The 18,454-nt window shown below is 44.3% G+C and overlaps 1 pseudogene; it reads right to left on the bottom strand.

Moving 5' to 3' along the window:
* Positions 1 to 7,998: 7,998 nt before the first annotated feature.
* LOC148147158 (cyclic AMP-responsive element-binding protein 1 pseudogene) lies at positions 7,999 to 8,888 on the bottom strand (annotated as a pseudogene).
* Positions 8,889 to 18,454: the final 9,566 nt, after the last annotated feature.

An 18,454-nucleotide genomic window follows, 5' to 3' on the forward strand; every position in this document is an offset into this window, starting at 1 on the left:
ATTGCTTCTAGTCACTCTTCAGTTTATAGAGGCTCGGAAAGAAATGGGTTGGCCAAAGTTAGCAACATCATTTGAATGGAGTATGCTCATTGGGGAAACTTGCAGGATCTGTAGAAGGAACACGTGTTTCAGAGTGTATGCGATAAACTTGAACATTGCTGTTTTTTCACAGAGCTTGGGACCCGACTGGAGCAGCAATGAAGCTCATATTGTTTTTTTTTTAATTTCAGAGCTTGCCAAATTTTTGCTGGTAAATACAGGTGACTTTATCAAAGCACATTTCACACTCCCCAGCTAGGAATTTGGTCATAATTCTGTCAGTCCATCCGTTCCTATGGATAACAGGTATTTTAAATGTGAGCACTCCATTTAACTGTTTGAATTGAATACTTCGTTGGTTAAGTCCTCTTGGATTCTTAATTTCAAATTACTCAAATGTGATTTTTTGTCCCCCTTGAATTTGCCAAGCACTGGGCAGTTCTGGAATTTTCCAAATATTTACAATAGATGCATTTACACTATTGAAGGCAACCTGGCAGATTTGAATACCATTCGGGTAGTCAACAACAATACATAAGTAACTTTATGAATTGCTTACTGTACACCAACAACGCAAGCCAAGTATTAGTGAAACCACAGATTGTTTCCCAAGGATTCCCAAATCTAAACAGTGCATTCCAGATATGCTCACTATCACCATCTGGGAGCAGTCTCCAAAGGCGCTCCCAGAATTTAGAAAGCACATACACTGCCCTCCAAAGCTAAATCTGCTGTCACAGACTTCACTCGTATTGCATACAATGACTTTTATTGTCCATTTCTTTAACGTGACAAATGATTTTACAAACAATTTATAAAATACTTTAAATCCTGAGGAAACGTGATGTCAGCCCTTTTTTAGAATGAATGGAAAGTGTGATGTTTGCTTGGCCTTAGGCTCTATGTATCAGACTGAACTGAACCTTCAGCAAGATGTGGGATGTTTCCCACAAACTGTGTTTAAAAAAGCAAAGCTCATGCGCTGAGATTTAAATGTTCAATCAGGTTTAACAAAAAACCTTTGACTTCAGCTCCTTTAAAGAGACATGCTCTTGGCCTTCACTTTTGTGACGTGATCATTCTTTGATAAAGGTGGCTGTGTGCAACACTGCAGGATGTTGTGCTGAAGTGCCTCATTGGGTGGATGAGCTGTATTACTGGTGTAACTTGGCTAATTTTGAGATGGAATGTTACTTTGAGTTAAATCTTGTTTTTAAACTGAGGCGTGCTTGTGTAACTCAAATGTGGAAACTATGCTCATGTTTGCAATGAACCTATCACTTTTGGAGATTAGTATTTTTCCGATCTGTTTTGTAAATAAAGTTCACTATAGAAAGCACCTGCAGGTCCAGCAGCATCTCTGAGGGGAATTAAACATTGTAAGTTCCAATTCCAGTGACATTTTGTCCGTTCAGACGAAGAGTCAGTGAACTTGAAATGTAACATTATTTTTCTCTTCACGGATGCCCTCAGAACTGCTGAGTTTCTCCAGCACTTTGTTTCTGGGGTTCAGATCTCCAGCACCTGCAGTTTATTGTTTTGTTATCGATCCTATGGTTTGACTTGGGGAGCGAGAGGCAGCAACTATGATCAACGAGGATAAAATTCCCCAACCATGAAAAAACACATAGTTATTTATACTTTGCCAAACACGACTGTAAATAAGAAATGCAATTAAGCTTAGTGCAAGATGGTATACCACCTGCCTTGTCTCAAATTTGCTACTCATCTTTGAGGACTAATCTGTCAGAATTGTGTTTGCTCCCTTCCTTTGAGATCATAGTCCACAAATGTCCCAGTTCCAATTCCTGGGCCGGGCCCGGTAACCACATTGCAGTGGGGTGGGGAGCTTTGTGTCAGCCTGAAGTTTTTGTTAAGAGCAATATTGCGGGGTGAAGCTGACGGTTTTGACTAATATTGTGTCATCAAACTTGGAGGATATCCTTCCGAATGTATTGATTAACTGGACTGAGCCTGTTTACATGCAGCCCTGTTGGTAGTGCTGTAATATTCTAAGTTAAGAATCACACAACACCAGGTTATAGTCCATCAGGTTTATTTGGAAGCAGACTAGCTTTCGGAGCGCCGCTCCTTCATCAGGTGATTGTGGAGGGCACAATTCTAAGGCACAGAATTTATAGCAAACTTTTGTAGTGTGATGTAACTGAAATTATCCAATGAAAAATACCTTGATTGTCTGTTCAGTCTTTCATCTGTTCGAATACCATGATAGTTTCACTTCTTTTATGTGTAAATCACAAAACTTTTTTTAAAGAAGTTGCATTCCTGACAGTGGCCCACCAAATCACTCACTGTATTAATCACTGCACAGTCTCAACAAAGGAATGAAACTGGATGGACCACATTACATCTACCAATGCACTGGAAAATACAACACAATTAGCCCCCTTGACCTGCAACTTCTGTCTCACTGTGGGCCAACAACAGCAGCAGAACTGTACTCCAGCCCTATCTGAAATCTCATGGCCTGGTATATTCCCCATTCAACCATTAACATCAACCCTAGTTCAATGGAGACTTCCACAGGGCATGCCAGAAGCAAAACCAGGCATACCTAAAAATGTGGTGCCAACCTGGTGAAGCTACAGTGCAAGCAACATCAAATAGAACTATGTGATCCAACAACCAATGGATCAGATCTGAGTTCTGCCACACCTAGTCAGGAATGGTGATGGACAATTAAACAATTTACTGCAGGAAGCATCACTGATATCCCCACCCTTACTGATGGAGGGGACTCACACATTCATGCAACAAATAAGATGACAGCATTTGCAGCAATCTTCAGCCAGCAGTGCCAAGTGGATGAGCCTTCTCCATTTGTCCATGACATCACAGATGTGAATCGAATTGGTTGAAAACTCATTTCAAATCAGATCAAGAAATGTACAAGTAGTGTAAAGGCTATGGCCCCTGGCAGCATTGTGGAAATAATACTGATGGCTGTGATCCAGAACTTGCTGAAAATGTGTTGCTGGAAAAGTGCAGCAGGTCAGGCAGCATCCAAGGAGCAGGAGAATCGACGTTTCGGGCATGAGCCCTTCTTCAGGAATGAGTTGCTGAATGCTGCCTGACCTGCTGCGTTTTTCCAGCAACACATTTTCAGCTCTGATCTCCAGCATCTGCAGTCCTCACTTTCTCCTCCAGAACTTGCTGCCCACCAAGACAAGTCGTGCTCCAGCACTGGCATCTACCGACATTGGGAAATGTTTCCCAGTGTTGTTCAACACAAAAACGCAGGAGACATCCAACCCAGCCAATTTCCCTCCATCAGTCCACACTCGCTCAGCAGTGAAGTGATAGAAGTTGTCATCGACAGTGCTGTCAAGCACATTCTCACAATAACCTGCTCAGTGACGCCCAGTTTGGGTTCTTCCAGGGCCAATCAACTTCTGAGCTTGTTACAGACTTGATTCACAAACTGACAAACAGCTGAATTCGAAAGTTGAGGTGAGGGTAACAGCCCAGTCCCACTCCAAGACCACTATTTCGACTTCAGTGATATCACCTGACCTCACCACAGTCTCAGCTCATTTACTGAAACTCTCATTCATTCATCTTGTTAACTCTAGATTTCATTATCTAAACCCACTCCTGGCCAGCATCCCACATCACCCTCCCTATAGTCTCCAGAATATTGAAAACTCTATCGCCCAAGTGTTCACTTGTACCAGAACTTGCTGATCCATCAAAAGGCTCCCATTTATAAGCAACAGCAATTTACTTTCACACCCTTGACTTAATTCCTAGCTGTAATCATTCCGAGCTCTATGCACCAGACACACTTTCATATCTCAACAACTTATTTTAGTTTAGACTCCCAATGATGTGTTTATTTTTGAGTTCAGCTGTATAACTGTTTCTACAGATTCAAAGGCAACACAGTCTAGAATTCCCACCCTCTAAGATCTGCTTTCTTCCTTTAACTCATTCCTGAAAAATTGCTTATTTCGCAAAGGTTTGGTCACCGGACATAATATTCTCCAGCTGTGGCCTTATGTCAGAAGTTCTCAATATTTTTTGTGAAATTTAAAATGTGTTGATTTGTACAGATATCTTCTACTCTTCACTATCTCTGAGTGAATAATCTGTAATGTCTCCTACCCAACCACGTTGTGGGAGCACCTTCACCATACGAACTGCAGCAGTACAAGGAAGTCAAACATCACCTTCTCAATAGGCAACAGAGCTTTGGCCTTGATCACTGGTATCTGTAGAAGGAGAAATACACATCATGTTTCAGGGAGTGCAGTATGATTTATAGGGAATGAAAATGGTGCAGAATTTGACTGTTAAAAATGGAAGGAAAATCCACTAACTTATTGGAAAAAAGAACTCTTCACTGTCAAAGATATTGTGGAAAAAATAACCTGATAATGGAGCATATGGCCAGTAGCCAGGCAGCAGTGGACAATCCATTTACAAAGAGGTCTGTGAACGTAATAGTAAAATACTACACATAGCAAAAATACACACGAGAGACTGAAAAAGCTAAATAACAAACAAGTGGACATCAAGGAGCCCAGAGATGAATCAGAGCAATGTTCACTTTTATGATCCCACAGTCAGAGATGTCTAGCACAGAAACAGACTCTTCAGTCCAACCCATCTATGCCAACCAGATATTCTAACCTAATGTATTCCCATTTTCCACCACTTGGCCAACATCCCTCTGAACCCTTCCTATTCAAATGCCTTTGAAATGTTACAATTTTAGTTGCCCCTTCGGCTCCTTTTGAATTCTCTCCCCACCCCCTTCCCCCGCCACCACCACCCTAAACCTATATCCTCTAGTTCTGGGCTCTAACAACCCTTGTCTATTTACGCTATCCATGTCCCTCACGATTTTTATAAGCCTCTTTAACATCACACCTCAGCCTATGACACTGCAAGGAAAATGGCCCCAGCCTGTTATGCCTCTCCCTGCAACTCAAATCCTCCAACGCTGGCAACATCCTTGAAAATCAATTCTCAAACCTTTCAAGTTTCAGTGCCTCCTTCTGATAGGAGGGAGACCAGAACTGCACACAATATTCCAAAAGTGACCGAACCAATGCCCTGTCCAGCTCCATTACTCAATGCTCTGACCAAGAAAGGGAAGCATACGAAATGCCTTCTTCACTGTCCTATCGACCTGCGACTCTACTTTCAAGGAACTATGAACCTGCATTCCAAGGTCACTTTGTTCAGCAAGACTCTCCAAGACCTTACAATTCAGTGTGTGAGTCCTGCTCTGATTTTCTTTTCTAAAATGCAGCACCTCACATTTATCTAAATTAAACCCTATCTGCCACTCCCTATCCCATTGTTCCATCCGGTCAATATCCCATGGTACTCTGAGATAACCTTCATCACTGTGCACAATACCTCCAATTTTGGTGTCACCTGCAAACTTACTAACTGTACCGCCTCTATTCACATCCAAATCATTTAAATGAATGACAAAACAAATCCAGAAAAAAAATCCATTTCTCTGGGTGTGAATATGCTCTGTGTAAATCCTGCCCTTTGACTCTCTACCAGAGAAGGCTGAACCTTGCCCCCTACAAAGCTGGCGGCTGCACGTGTCCAGTGAATCGTAGCCCCGAATAAAGATGGTGGTGCTTACTCGAGTCAATCGCTGGATGAGGCATTTTCCCGTTTACTGCAAAAACGGGACTAAGTTTCAAATTTGCATTTTCCGATGTGCACCAAACGTCTATAAACCCTCTCAACCCATACCAACACTATTTCCCTCCCGCTTCCTGCTGTTCATTTCTATCTTTGCCAACAGCTCTCCGTCCACACATCCCGAACCGACTGCGAGGATGATCACGTGGTATAGTCTAGTCCCGCCCCTCATTCACCCTGATTGGTCGGAGGACCAACTGCCCCGCCAGGTCCTCCAGCACTGTCCCTGCCTTTCCATTGGTCCGCCGCTGACATCAATCACACGGGGCCCATTGTTGGCTGGAGCATGCGGATTGCTTCGTGGCTTTTGTTGCTGTTCATGAGTTACAAGAGTTAAAAATGACACATCAGCATCTCAAAACCACATGATGAAGAAGCAGCAAACATAGTGCTTCCAAATAATCCTGTTGACCAATAGCCTGGTGTTCTCTGAATTTTACTTTTGTCCATCCCAATCCAACACCAACACCTCCAAGTCACGAATGAGGGAGGGATGTATAACATAAGAAATAGGAACAGGAGAAGGCCGTCCTGCCCTTCGAGCCTGCTCTGCCATTCAATAAGGTCATGGCTGATCATTTCATGGACACAACCATTTACCCACGTTCTCACCGTATTCCTTAATTAATTACGTTTTTAAAAATCTAACCTAGCTTTAAAAACGTTTTCTGAACTAGCATCAACTACTTCCCTGGGCAATGAATTCCATAGAGGTCAAGAAGTTCATTCTCAATTCAGTCTTAAATTTGCTGCCTCTAGTCTTGCGGTGATGCCCTCTTGTCCTAGCTTCACCTGCCAGTGGAAACACCCTCTCTACTTATGTTTTATCCATTCCATTCATTATTTTATATGTTTCCATTCTTCTGAATTCCAATAAATATAATCCCAATCTATTCAGTCTCTGTTAAGTGAACCCCCTCAACTCCGGAATCAACCTGGTTAACCTCCTCTGCACTCCCTCTCGTGCCAGTACATCCTTTCTCAACTAAGGAGATAAAAACTACATTCAGTACTCCAGGTGTGGCCTCACCAGCACCCAATACAGCTGGAACATAACCTCTACTTTTAAATACAATCCCTTCAGCAATGCAGGACAAAATTCCATTTGCTTTCAGAACTGATTGTTGTACCTGCTGACCAACCTTCATGTAGAAGGATGCTCAGGTCCCTCTGCAGAGCAAATGATGCAACCTTTTAACATTCAAGTATATTTTTTAAAATGTTACTATAACCAAAGAGTATAAACTTTATATTTACAAACATTCTATTTCATTTGACAAACCATTACCCACTCACTCAATGTATCTATGTTCCACTGCAAAGTGTCACAGTCCTACACTCACTTTGTTCCGCTAATCATCTTAGTGTCACATGCAAACTTTGACACACTACATTTGGTTCCAACTCCAAATCATCTGTATCAATTGTAAATACTTGCAGTCCCAACACCGATCCCTGAGGCACACTACTTCTCAATAATACTTATTTATCCCCACACTTTGCTTCCTATTAGTCAACCAATCTTCTACTCCTTACACCATGCACTCTTATATTATGCAACAGCTTCTTACACAGCACCTTGTTGATGGTATTTTGGAAATCCAGCTACACCACATCCACTGAGTCCCCGTTGTCCATCTTGCTTGACATGTCATCATAGAATTCCAAAAAATTGGTCAAGCATTACCTGCCTTTCATGAACCCATGCTGTGTCTGTACAAGGGGACAATTTTTATCGAGATTCCCTGCTATTTCTTCCTTGATAATAGACCCAAGCATCTTTCCCACTACAGAGAATAAACTAACTGATATATAATTCCCCACTTTTTGTCCAACTCCTTTTTAAAACAGTGGTATCACTTTTGCTGTTTTCCAATCTGCTGGGACTGCCACAGAGGCCAATGAATTGTGGAATATTACTGCCAGTGCATTTGCTATTTTTCCTGGCATCTCTTTTAGTACCCTGGGATGCATTGCATCAAGGTCAGGAGACTTCTCTATCGTTCGCTCAATTACCTCCAAACAGTCTAAAACTAGCTGTTCCGTCATAACAATAGTTTCCAAATCCTCACCTACCTTTGTCTCTTTTCTAGTTACTGGAAAGATATTAGTATCCTCCACTGTGATATCCCATATCTAAATGCTTCTTTTCATTTCCAAAGGACCAACATTTACTTTAGCCATTCTTTTCTCGTTATATATGTTTATATAAACATTTGCTCTCTGTCTTTATAGTCTGTGCTAGTTTATTTTTTCTCATGTTCGATATTACTTTTCTTTATAGCTCTTTTGTGGCTTTCGGTTGACCTTTAACGTTTTCCCTATTCTAGTTTCATGCTGTTTTTGGCCACTTTGTACGCCTTCTCTTTCAATTTGATTTTCCAGAACGGTAACACAATTCTCCAAGCATTTCCCATACTCTTTCTTCTTGCTACGGCACTCTCGACCTGCTTCTCTGTTTTTCATGAGGCGGATTTCACGTTTACGAGTGGTTTCTTCAGCATTCTGGGGCTGGCTTTGCAGGACTGGTGAAGATGCCCTGGCCAACAGTGGAGTTAGGAGTTGTACGGATCTGATAGGTTCGGACATCTCCAGCAGCACCTTGTACAAGCACCTGGCTGCCCGGCACAAAGGTTTGCTGTCCATCAGGGCTCTGTGCATACTGTATAATGGCTGCTCCAACCTTGGGTGTAGCTGCGTTGGTCATTGTTAGTGTCTGAAGTCCTTGCACTTCATCTGTAGCATTGTTCGCCAGCTGAATTGCTCCCCCCTGTGTAATAGCAATGTATTGTCCGCTGCTAATCTGATAGATGGGTGTCTGCATCTTCATTGTAGTAATGGTTGAGACAGATTCTTCTTCTGATTTCTCTTCATCGGTTTCTTGGCACACTGGTGGGATCAGAAGAAATTTCATTCAGGATTTTTCTGTATGAACGCCGACTCGATAGAATTCCTCTACGTTTCTGAGAGTCAGTCATGCTATCCACAGATTCCTGGGAGTCTTCATTTTCAAGTATAGTAGAAATCTGAACAGTCTGAAATTGGGGGGACTGTATGACTGAGGATTGAGCTGCTTGGATAACTCCTTGGACTTGAACAGCCTGCCCATTCGGCAATTGCACCAAAGTTGGACTTGTTGTTGATTGGATCCGAGGCATGGTTACCTGCATGGTCACATTATATATTAATGATCTGGATGAAGGGACTGGAGGCATTCTAACGAAGTTTGCTGATGATACGAAGTTAGGTGGACAGGCAGGTAGTACTGAGGAAGTGGAGAGGCTGCAGAAGGATCTAGACATTTTGAAAAAGTTGTCTAGGAAATGGCTGATGGAATTCAATGTGAGCAAACGCGAGGTATTGCACTTTGGAAAAAAGAATACAAGCATGGACTACTTTCTAAACGTTGAGAAAATTCATAAAGCCAAAGTATACATGGATCTGGGAGTGCTAGTCGAGGATTCTCTAAAGGTAAGCATGCAGGTTGAATCCGTGATTAAGAAAGCGAATGCGATGTTGTCACTTATCTCAAGACGGTTGGAATATAAAAGCACCGATGTGCTACTGAGACTTTAAAAAGCTCTGGTTCGGCCCCATTTGGAGTACTGTGTCCAGTTTTGGTCCACACACCTCAGGAAGGATATACTGGCACTGGAGCGTGTCCAGCAGAGATTCGCACGGATGATCCCTGGAATGTTAGGTCTAACATACGAGGAATGACTGAGGATCCTTTGATTGTATTCATTGGAGTTTGGAAGGTTAAGGAGAGATCTAATAGGCACTTACAAGATAATACATGGCTTGGAAAGGGTGGATTCTAGGAAATTGTTTCCATTAGGTGAAGAGACTAGGACCGGTGGGCACAGACTTAGAATTGGAGGGTATCAATTCAGAACAGAAATGCAGAATCATTTCTTCAGCCAGAGAGTGCTGGGCCTGTGGAATTCATTGCCGTGGAGTGCAGTGGAGGCCGGGACGCTAAATGTCTTCAAGGCAGAGATTGATAACTTCTTGATGTCACAAGGAATTAAAGTCTACGGGGTGAATGCGGGTAAGTGAAGTTGAAATGCCCATCAGCCATGATTAAATGGCGGAGTGGACTCGATGGGCCGAATAGCCTTACTTCCACTCCTATGTCTTATAGGCTTATGATCTAATTTGATCACTTTCCTCAGATACACATTGCTGAGTATGCCTTTTCATACAGTTCTTCCTTTTCACTGGAATAGACCTTTGTAAAATGTCTTTGAAAATCTTCCACTGCTCATCAACTTCCCACCATAAAATTTTTGTTTCCAGTCTACTTTATCCAGATTCTCTCTCATTCTATTGTAGTTCCCAGTGTTCCAGCACAGAACCCAGTTATTAGATTTTATCTTCACACTCACCATATGTATTCTAGTTCAACCATACGGTGATCGCTTCTTCCCATGGGATCCCTAACTCTGAAGTCATTAATTATTCCTGCCTCATTGCACAGGGCATGGAATCTTTCACTATGGCAAATCTCCTAAGGTGCTTCATGGATGATCAATACATTGACTAAAGAGAATGATTTTAAAATACATCTTAAAAGGATGATAGAGAAGGTTAGGGAGGATGTTCTACAGACTTCTGCCCTTGACAGCTCCAACTGTGGAGTGATGCAGGTGGGGTGTGTTGGAAAGGGAATGTGCAAAGGCAAAATGGAAGAGCGCAAGCAGTGCATAAAGTCTTAAGGACAGAGGAAGTTCCAAACTCAGTCTGTCTATCATAGAGAGTATGGCTGTCTCATGGACTTTGAAGCCCTGCAACAGGTCCATGCATGTCATGACTATAGTGATAAAAGAGATTTCTGCTGTCTTAAACAGAGTGACGGATCTTGTATTGTGGGCTTATGAAACGTCACTGATCTCTACCAAACATGTACGAGGTAGAGTCAGGGCAATAATAAGATGCTGCAACAAGAGGGTAACAGGTAACTCCATGCAAAACCCTACTCCTTCTCACCTATTTTCACCTCCAAAACTGAGGGAGTTCCAGAAAAGCAGCTTTATATCCCACCACAACACTTTACCCCACAATCGTGGGATATGGCTGTGCACAAGGAAGAGTGGAACAGACTGTATTGGGACCCTGAAACACTTGGTAAAGACTAAAATCACCTGAGTATTGAGAGCCCCACCGCATTGTGTGCGTTTCTATTGTTTTTATTCGGTTCCTGACTTCCCTTGTTTTCCCTCAAGAACCTGTTCAAAGTTGATTTTACACACACCTGCACCATCTGTGAATTGAACGCCGGCCTTTTGGTCTAAGATTCGGGATATTTTCACCGCAGCACAAGGCATCGACTCCAACTTCCCTTGTCCCTTAATGTTTCTGTGGCTTCGCTGCTGCGTTGCGCCTCAATCAACACTGCAATTGGGAGGAAGGGGCGGAACTGGAGGACAGAGAAGAATCTGGTCCTCCAACCAGAGTGAGCGAGGAGCGGGGCCAGTGCATTCTCGGGAGTGAACGCTTCAGGATTGGTCAGAAAGTAAACTGTTTTTCAGGATTGATCATTCTCACGACATTGTGGAGCATTAAACTCCTCTCATAAAACAATGTGAGGTTTTAAAGAAATCGTTAATATGTAAATCTGACAACATAGTTAAGATGTAAATCTGACAATGTACATATTTCCAACCGATTTACACAACTCGAGTAACAAACTTATTTTCAAACTCCCAGAACGATTGGTAATTTACATACCTAGCCGGTATGGTTAAGTTGGACCGAAAAATCTATTTGCATATTAACCATCTCAATGACTGTAACTCGACAGAGCAATTGTTTATGTCTAATATTTCCCCCATGATTCTGTGCAGTTATGGACATTCTCTATAAATGCACTGATAAACTCTGACGCACGCGCAGTTTGGTTTGTATGAAGAGAATGCGCACTGTCACATTAACCAGGACACGGCGAGACATGGAGCAGCTTAGATTACTTCACTAAAGACATGAATGTACCCGGTGGGTTTTTCTTAATATCAGCAATTGTTTAATACTCACTTACAGGTTTTTAATTGCATCTTTTTTGAAGCATTTAATTTACATTCAATCATTTGCAATGGTGGTATTTGAACCTGTGTCCAGAGCACATTTGCTGAGTTTCTGGATAAATTGTTTCACATAATGCCACTAGGCTATCACGTCGCCTGCTCCAGGTTGTGCATCCCAGTGCAACATGAATCAAAACCCTTTCTTCCTGCACAATTGTTTGATCTTGCTCTCTGGTGATATTACTAAGTAACTCTCCATGTGGGATCCCTCACTGTGTGGGTCTAATTGTTGCCTCTGTCAGTGTCCCTCGCTCTTGGAGCTACTCCAGATCCTGAGTAAACAGAATTCTCCACTCCAGATAGACGATGGAGACTGGCAACACTGCAATTGGGAGGAAGGGGCGGAACTGGAGGACAGAGCAGAATCCGGTCCTCCAACCAGAGTGAGCGAGGAGCGGGGCCAGTGCATTCTCGGGAGTGAACGCTTCAGGATTGGTCAGAAATTGCACTGCATCAGTCCAATTTTACATTCTGTTTATCTGTCTGTAGGTACTCCGGAAGGTCCTGACCTAATAGACTTCCCAGCTCCTGGGTGTCTCATCCATCCCTCATTGAAGAAGGTTTGTCAGCCAGAGAGACACAGGGCAGGGAGATCTGGAGCCTTCAATAAATCCTGCAGTGAGGTAAGATCACACTCAGTGCACAGAGCAGAGAGTAATGAGAGGGCTCCAAACATCAGCTAACAGGACATGACATAGCTATAGTGCTGGAGGGGGAGCACAGTACAGTCACAACCCAGGTTCAGTCACCGCCTTTACTGCAAGTTTTGTTGTACTAAGACAACATCGGGAGTGTCACAGTTAACAATCCAAGCCTGTGCTGTCTTAATGAGCATCAGTACAAAAGAGGGGAAAGCGGGCCTTCCACGAGAGGGTGGGAATGCTGTCTGAGAATGTTCTGTTAGGTGTTTCCTCTCCTACACTGTACCTATGGCTTGTCTTGTGGATCAGATCTTCAATCATTCTAATGCCAAAAACAGTTCCTATTTCTGTACTTTCCGCCCCTCTCACCAATCACATCATACGTTTGAAACCTGCCCCAGTCCAGACGACCATCCATATCTCTCTAACTTATTTCAGTCTCGACAACATGCCTTGTCACGATAGTCCACTCATCCAATAACTCAAGACTTCGGCTCTGTTTCTGTGCTGCATGACTCTCTGGCTGAAGTCATCAATGCTGACCAGGTTTCCTGAACTGAATGAGTTGCATTTCCCTGCGTTTGGCCCATGGCCCTTCAAACCTTCTCCTCTCCAAGTTCCTGCCCAAATGTCTTTTCTATGTTGTAATTGTTCTTGATTCTCCATTGCGCCACTGGCAGTCCATTCCATGTATGAACTGTCCTCTGTGGAAAATGTTGCCCCTCAGCTCCCTAAGTATATCTTGCTCTCGGTCACTCCTCAGGCCTTACCCATTCTGCTGTGGGACACAACCCCTCATCAACATAGACTCCCCTCGGACATTACCCATCCTGCTGTAGGACACAACCCCTCCCCGGTACAGTCTACCCTTGAGCCTTACCCATCCTACTTTGGGACGCATACCCTCCCCGGTACAGATTACCCATTCTGCAGTGGGACACGACCCATCCCCGTTACACACTCTCCTCGGGCCTTCCCCATCCTGCAATGGGACACAACCCCTCCCAGAACCAGACTCCGCTCGGGCCTTACCCACCCTGCTGTGGGACACAACCACTCCCCGGTGCAGACTCCCTCGGGTCTTACCCATCTTGCTGTGGGACACAACCCCTCCCCGGTGCAGACTCCCCTTGGGTCTTACCCATCCTGCTGTGGGAAACAACCCTTCCCCGGTACAATCTACCCTTGAGTCTTACCTGTCCTGCTTTGGGTTGCATACCCTCCTCGGTACAGAGTACCCACGGGCCTCACCCTTCCTGCTGTGGGGCACAATCCCTCTCTGGTGCAATCTGCCCTCCATCCTTACCCATCCTGCTTGTGACACAACCCCTCCACGGTACAACTCACCTCAGGCCTTACCAATCCTGCTTGGGACACAACCCCTCCACGGTACAACTCACCTCAGGCCTTACCAATCCTGCTGTGGGACACAGACCCTCCCCGGTACAGAGTCCCCTCGGACCATACTCATCCTGCTGTGGGACACAACCCCTGCCCGGTAGAGTCCCCTCGGGCATTACCCATCCTGCTGTGGGACACACACTCTCCCCTGTACAGATTCCCGTGGCCTCACCCACCCTAACGTCTCCCCTGTGCAGATTTACCTCGGACATTACCAATCCCAGGTCCAGACTTGTCCATAGCCTTGCCCATCCTGCTGTGGGACACGATCATTTCCCAGTACAGACTCCCCTCGGGCCTTTCCCATCCTGCTGTGGGACGCAGCCACTCCCCGGTACACAGTCCCCTCGGGCCTTACCTATCCTGCTGTGGGACACAACCCCTGCCCGGTACAGAGTCCACTCCGGCCTTACCCATCCTGCTGTGGGACAGGTTGACAATTGTGTTGAATAGAATCCTTCCAGTGTGGAAACAGGCCCCTGGTCCAGCAAGTCCACACAGACCCACGTTACATACCCTGCTCAAAATAGCTTCAAAATACCTAGAAACAGTGATCATTGAATTGGTTAAAAACTCCGAAGTTACATTGGGCAGTTTAAACGTTTCGCTGTATTGGTGATATGTTCCTTTTCTTCAAAGAGGTAACATTTTTATTAAAGCAGCAGATGTTCATTGTGAGAGTGTCTCTGTTAAACTAGAAGCTGTTCTGTTCTCTGTTTAACAGGCTGTTGTTGCGTGCGATGGATTGTCACTAACAGCGTAATTGACCTGTGAGTCCTTGATCAGGTTTTCGTTGTCTGTAAATCTAGTGATCAGTGAACTACACATGTGCTCTTCTTAGCGAAAACAAAAAAAATCATTTCTCAACGTAAAAACGGCACATCACAAAGCTATTTCATGTATTTTTGGCACACACCACTGACCAGTGTATCTGTTTCCTAAATAATTTTGAACTCGATCTGTAACTCTAAAAGTATCTGAATTGCTTGTCAGTTGGTTGAGCATTCAGCCTCTTTGTTCTGAGCTGTTTTGATGCAGGCGGTGGCTTCATTCTGTCTCTGCCAAGCTTGTTTTCTCCTTCTGCTGTGATTCTGGGAAATTCCTTTCTGCAGGTTAGAATATTCAATGACTGAACATTGAATGATTTTGAATCTAACAGAGCCTTGTTTTCAGCTCATTATTCACTTTCCATTTCCTGGTTGTGTTGAATGTTACAGGAACAGGCTCTGAGCAATGTTTCCATTCACTTGTATTGGAGTCATTGACAGCCACGTGCTCAGTCAGTTTCAGGCCAATGGATCAGTTTCTCTGTCCTATTAGGTGATGGCCACTTGCTCAGTTTCCGATGGCTCACCTCAGTGTCAGTCCGTCAGCTGCTGAAACTCTCCATCCAGCATTTGTTCCATCTCACCATGACTACTCCAGCACAGTCCCAGCTTGTCTCCCACATTCTACCTCTATATACTCATGATCACCTCAGATTCTACTGTCAGTATCCTTACAGCAAGTCACGTAGGTCATCCACCTCCATTTCACGCTGGTCTACATTACATTCAGTCCAAATGTAATTTCACAATTCCATTCATTGCGTTTAAAAACACCCATGCTCTTGTACTAAACAAACATCCAGGTTCCATCAGGTAGGTGGGTGTCTGCGTGGTTGGGTTGGAGCAACAGCAGGACACACTGAGGATCGTACAGGGGACAAAGATGCGGGATGTTTAAGAAGAGAGATCTGGTGTATTGTTGGGGATAGCTTCTCAGGGGAGTAGCACAGCAGTAGCCAGGTCTATAACACCACAACTCAATAGCTTGAGTTATCGGGAGAGTTAGACAAGCTGGAACATTTCCCTTCAGAGCACAGGAGACATAACAGAGATCTTATAGCAATGTATATGATCATGAGAGGCATGAATAGGGTGAATGAATTCAGTCGTTTTCCCAGGGTTGAAGAATTGAGGATTAGAGGGCATCAGTTTAAGGTTAGAGCGGAAAGAATAAAATGGAACGTTAGCAGCAACCTTTTTACACAGATGCTGATTCTCATACGGAATGAGCTGTCAGTGGAAGTGGCTGAGGCAGGTACATTAACAACATTTAAAAAACATTTGGACAAATACATGGATAGGAAAGGATTAGAAGGATATGGGGCATGGGCATGGAAATGGGGGTGCCATGGATGGACATTATGGTTGCCAGGGATCAGTCTGGCCCCTAGGACCTCTCTGTGTTGTATGACTCTATAACTGACTTTGCTGTAGAACAAGGTCGGACAAAATCCAAGGGAGCAAAAAAAGGAGGCGAGCCACTAGTTGGGGGCATAGACAGGTGTTACTGTGGCTGCGTCCGAGACTCCAGGATGGGGTGTTGTATCCCTGCTGCCTGGGTCAAGGACATATCTGAGCATTTGCGTGAAATTCTGAATTGGGAGAATGGGAGGCCAGAGGTCATGGTGCACATTGCTACCAACGACACGGGTAGAAAGAGGGATGAGGTCCTGAGGAGTAAGCACAGGAAGTAGGGAACGACTGAAAAGCAGGACCTTGAGGGTAGTAATCACTGCGTTAGCACCAGTCCTATGTGTTTGCGAGACAAGGAATTAAAAGATAGCAGAGATGAATGCACGGCTGAAGAGCTGGTACAGGGGGAGAGTTTCAGGATCTTGGATCATTGGAACCTCTTCTGGAGCAGGGGTGACCTGAACTAGAGGGGAACTGATATCCTCACAGGGAGGCTCGCTCCTGCAAAAAGGGAAGGGTTTAACCTAGATTGGCAAAGGCCTGGGAACCACAGCAGCAGGGCAGCACGTGGGCGGGGGGTGGGGGGTGGGGGGTGCAAGTAAGGTCGGAAGATGTAAATGAGTCAATCAGAAAGGAAATACAGAGAAATGAACACCATAGTATGAATGGGCTGATTGTGTTAATATCAACACAAGGCGCAACATAGCTAAGGTAGTTAAGCTCAGATCCGATATTGTGGCCATTCCAGAGATTTGGTTCGGAGAAGGACAGGACGGGCTGCTCAATATTCCAGGGTTTCGTTGTTTCAGACAAGATAGAAGGGAGAGTAAACGAGGTGGAGGAGTTGCATTACCAATCGGGTGAATGTTACATCTGCACTCAGGACATACTGCAGGGGCTCGCCCACTGAGGCAACGTGGATAAGAAGGATGCAGTTGATGGGATTATACTATAGGACCCTCAATCTGCCAACGATACCTCGAGGTACCAATATCTCGGCAGATTATGGAAAGAGGCAATAACAACAGAGTTCTCACAGTGACTTTAACTTCCCCACCATTTGCTGGCACTACTTTAGAGCAAGAGGCTGGGACAGTGCAGACTTTATTAAGTGTATCCAAGAGGGTTTCTTGAAATAGTAATGTAAAGGAGGGGGAGGGACCAGAGTGCACCTTGTATTGCTGAATGAGCCTGGCCAGGTGACTGACCTTTCAGTGGGAGTCCATTTCGGAAACAGTGATCACAACTTAAGTTTTTTTTAAGGCAGCTACGAATAAATGGGATGTTTCTAAATTGTGGGATTGAAAATGATGTCAGTATTAGGTAGGAGCTAGGGAGTGTTAATTGGGAAGATCTGTCATTAGACAATGCCACACTGGGCACGTGGGAGTTAGTTAAAGGCTTGCTGATCGGAGTTCACGACCAGCACGTTCCAGTAAGGAGGAGGGATAAGGCTGGCAATGTAAGGGCCCCTTGGATAACAAGGGAGGCTGGGAATTTAGTCAAAAGGGGACAAGAACAAGTCTATGCAGGGTTTGGGAAGCTAGAATTTGACATGGCATGTGAGGAATGTAAAAAAACAAAAGCTGGAAGGAACCTGAACAGGGAATGAACAGAGCAAGGAGGGGCCATGCCCTTCGCAAGTGGGGTTAAAGTGAATCCCAAATCGTTCTGGAGATAATTACCCACAAGAGGATATGAACATGGATCGTTACAACTCAGTACAGGCCTTTTGGCCCTCAATGTTGCACCGACTTGTGAAAAAAATCTGATGCCTATCTAACCTACACCCTTCCAATATTACCCATATGTTTGTCCAATGCCCATTTAAATGCCCTTTGCGTCATCAATTCTACTACTGTTGCAGGCAATTAAGTCACCTCTCGACATTCTTCTCTCCAACTAAAACAGCCTCCATTCCCTCAGCCTTTCCTTGTAAGACCTTCATTTCATTCCAGGCCATATCCCAATAAATCTCCTCTGCACCCTTTCCACAGCTTCCACATAACTAGGAAGAAGGTCGGGCCAGTCAAGACTAAAGGAAGGAACTTGTGCTTGAAGTCAGTGGAAGTGGACGAGATCTGAACTAATCACTTTACATCAGCATTCACGCAGGAAAAGGATATAGAGGATAATGAGATTTGTGCGGAGCATGCTAATGTGCTCGGGCATTTTTGAGGTCGATAAAGGAGCGTTAGATTTCTTGAAGAGCATTGAACTGGATTAATCCCGAGGACCCGATGGGAGCGACCCCAGGTTATTTGAGAAAGACAAGACAGGAGATTTTTGGGTCTTGGCCTTGATGTTTGAATCCTCACTAGCCACTGGAAAGGTCGCAGAGGACTGGTGAGTAGCTTAT

This window comes from Chiloscyllium plagiosum, unplaced genomic scaffold, assembly GCF_037043375.1.
Source record: "Chiloscyllium plagiosum isolate Xiang-an unplaced genomic scaffold, Cpla_swu_hap1 HiC_scaffold_18, whole genome shotgun sequence".
Lineage (NCBI taxonomy): Eukaryota > Metazoa > Chordata > Chondrichthyes > Orectolobiformes > Hemiscylliidae > Chiloscyllium > Chiloscyllium plagiosum.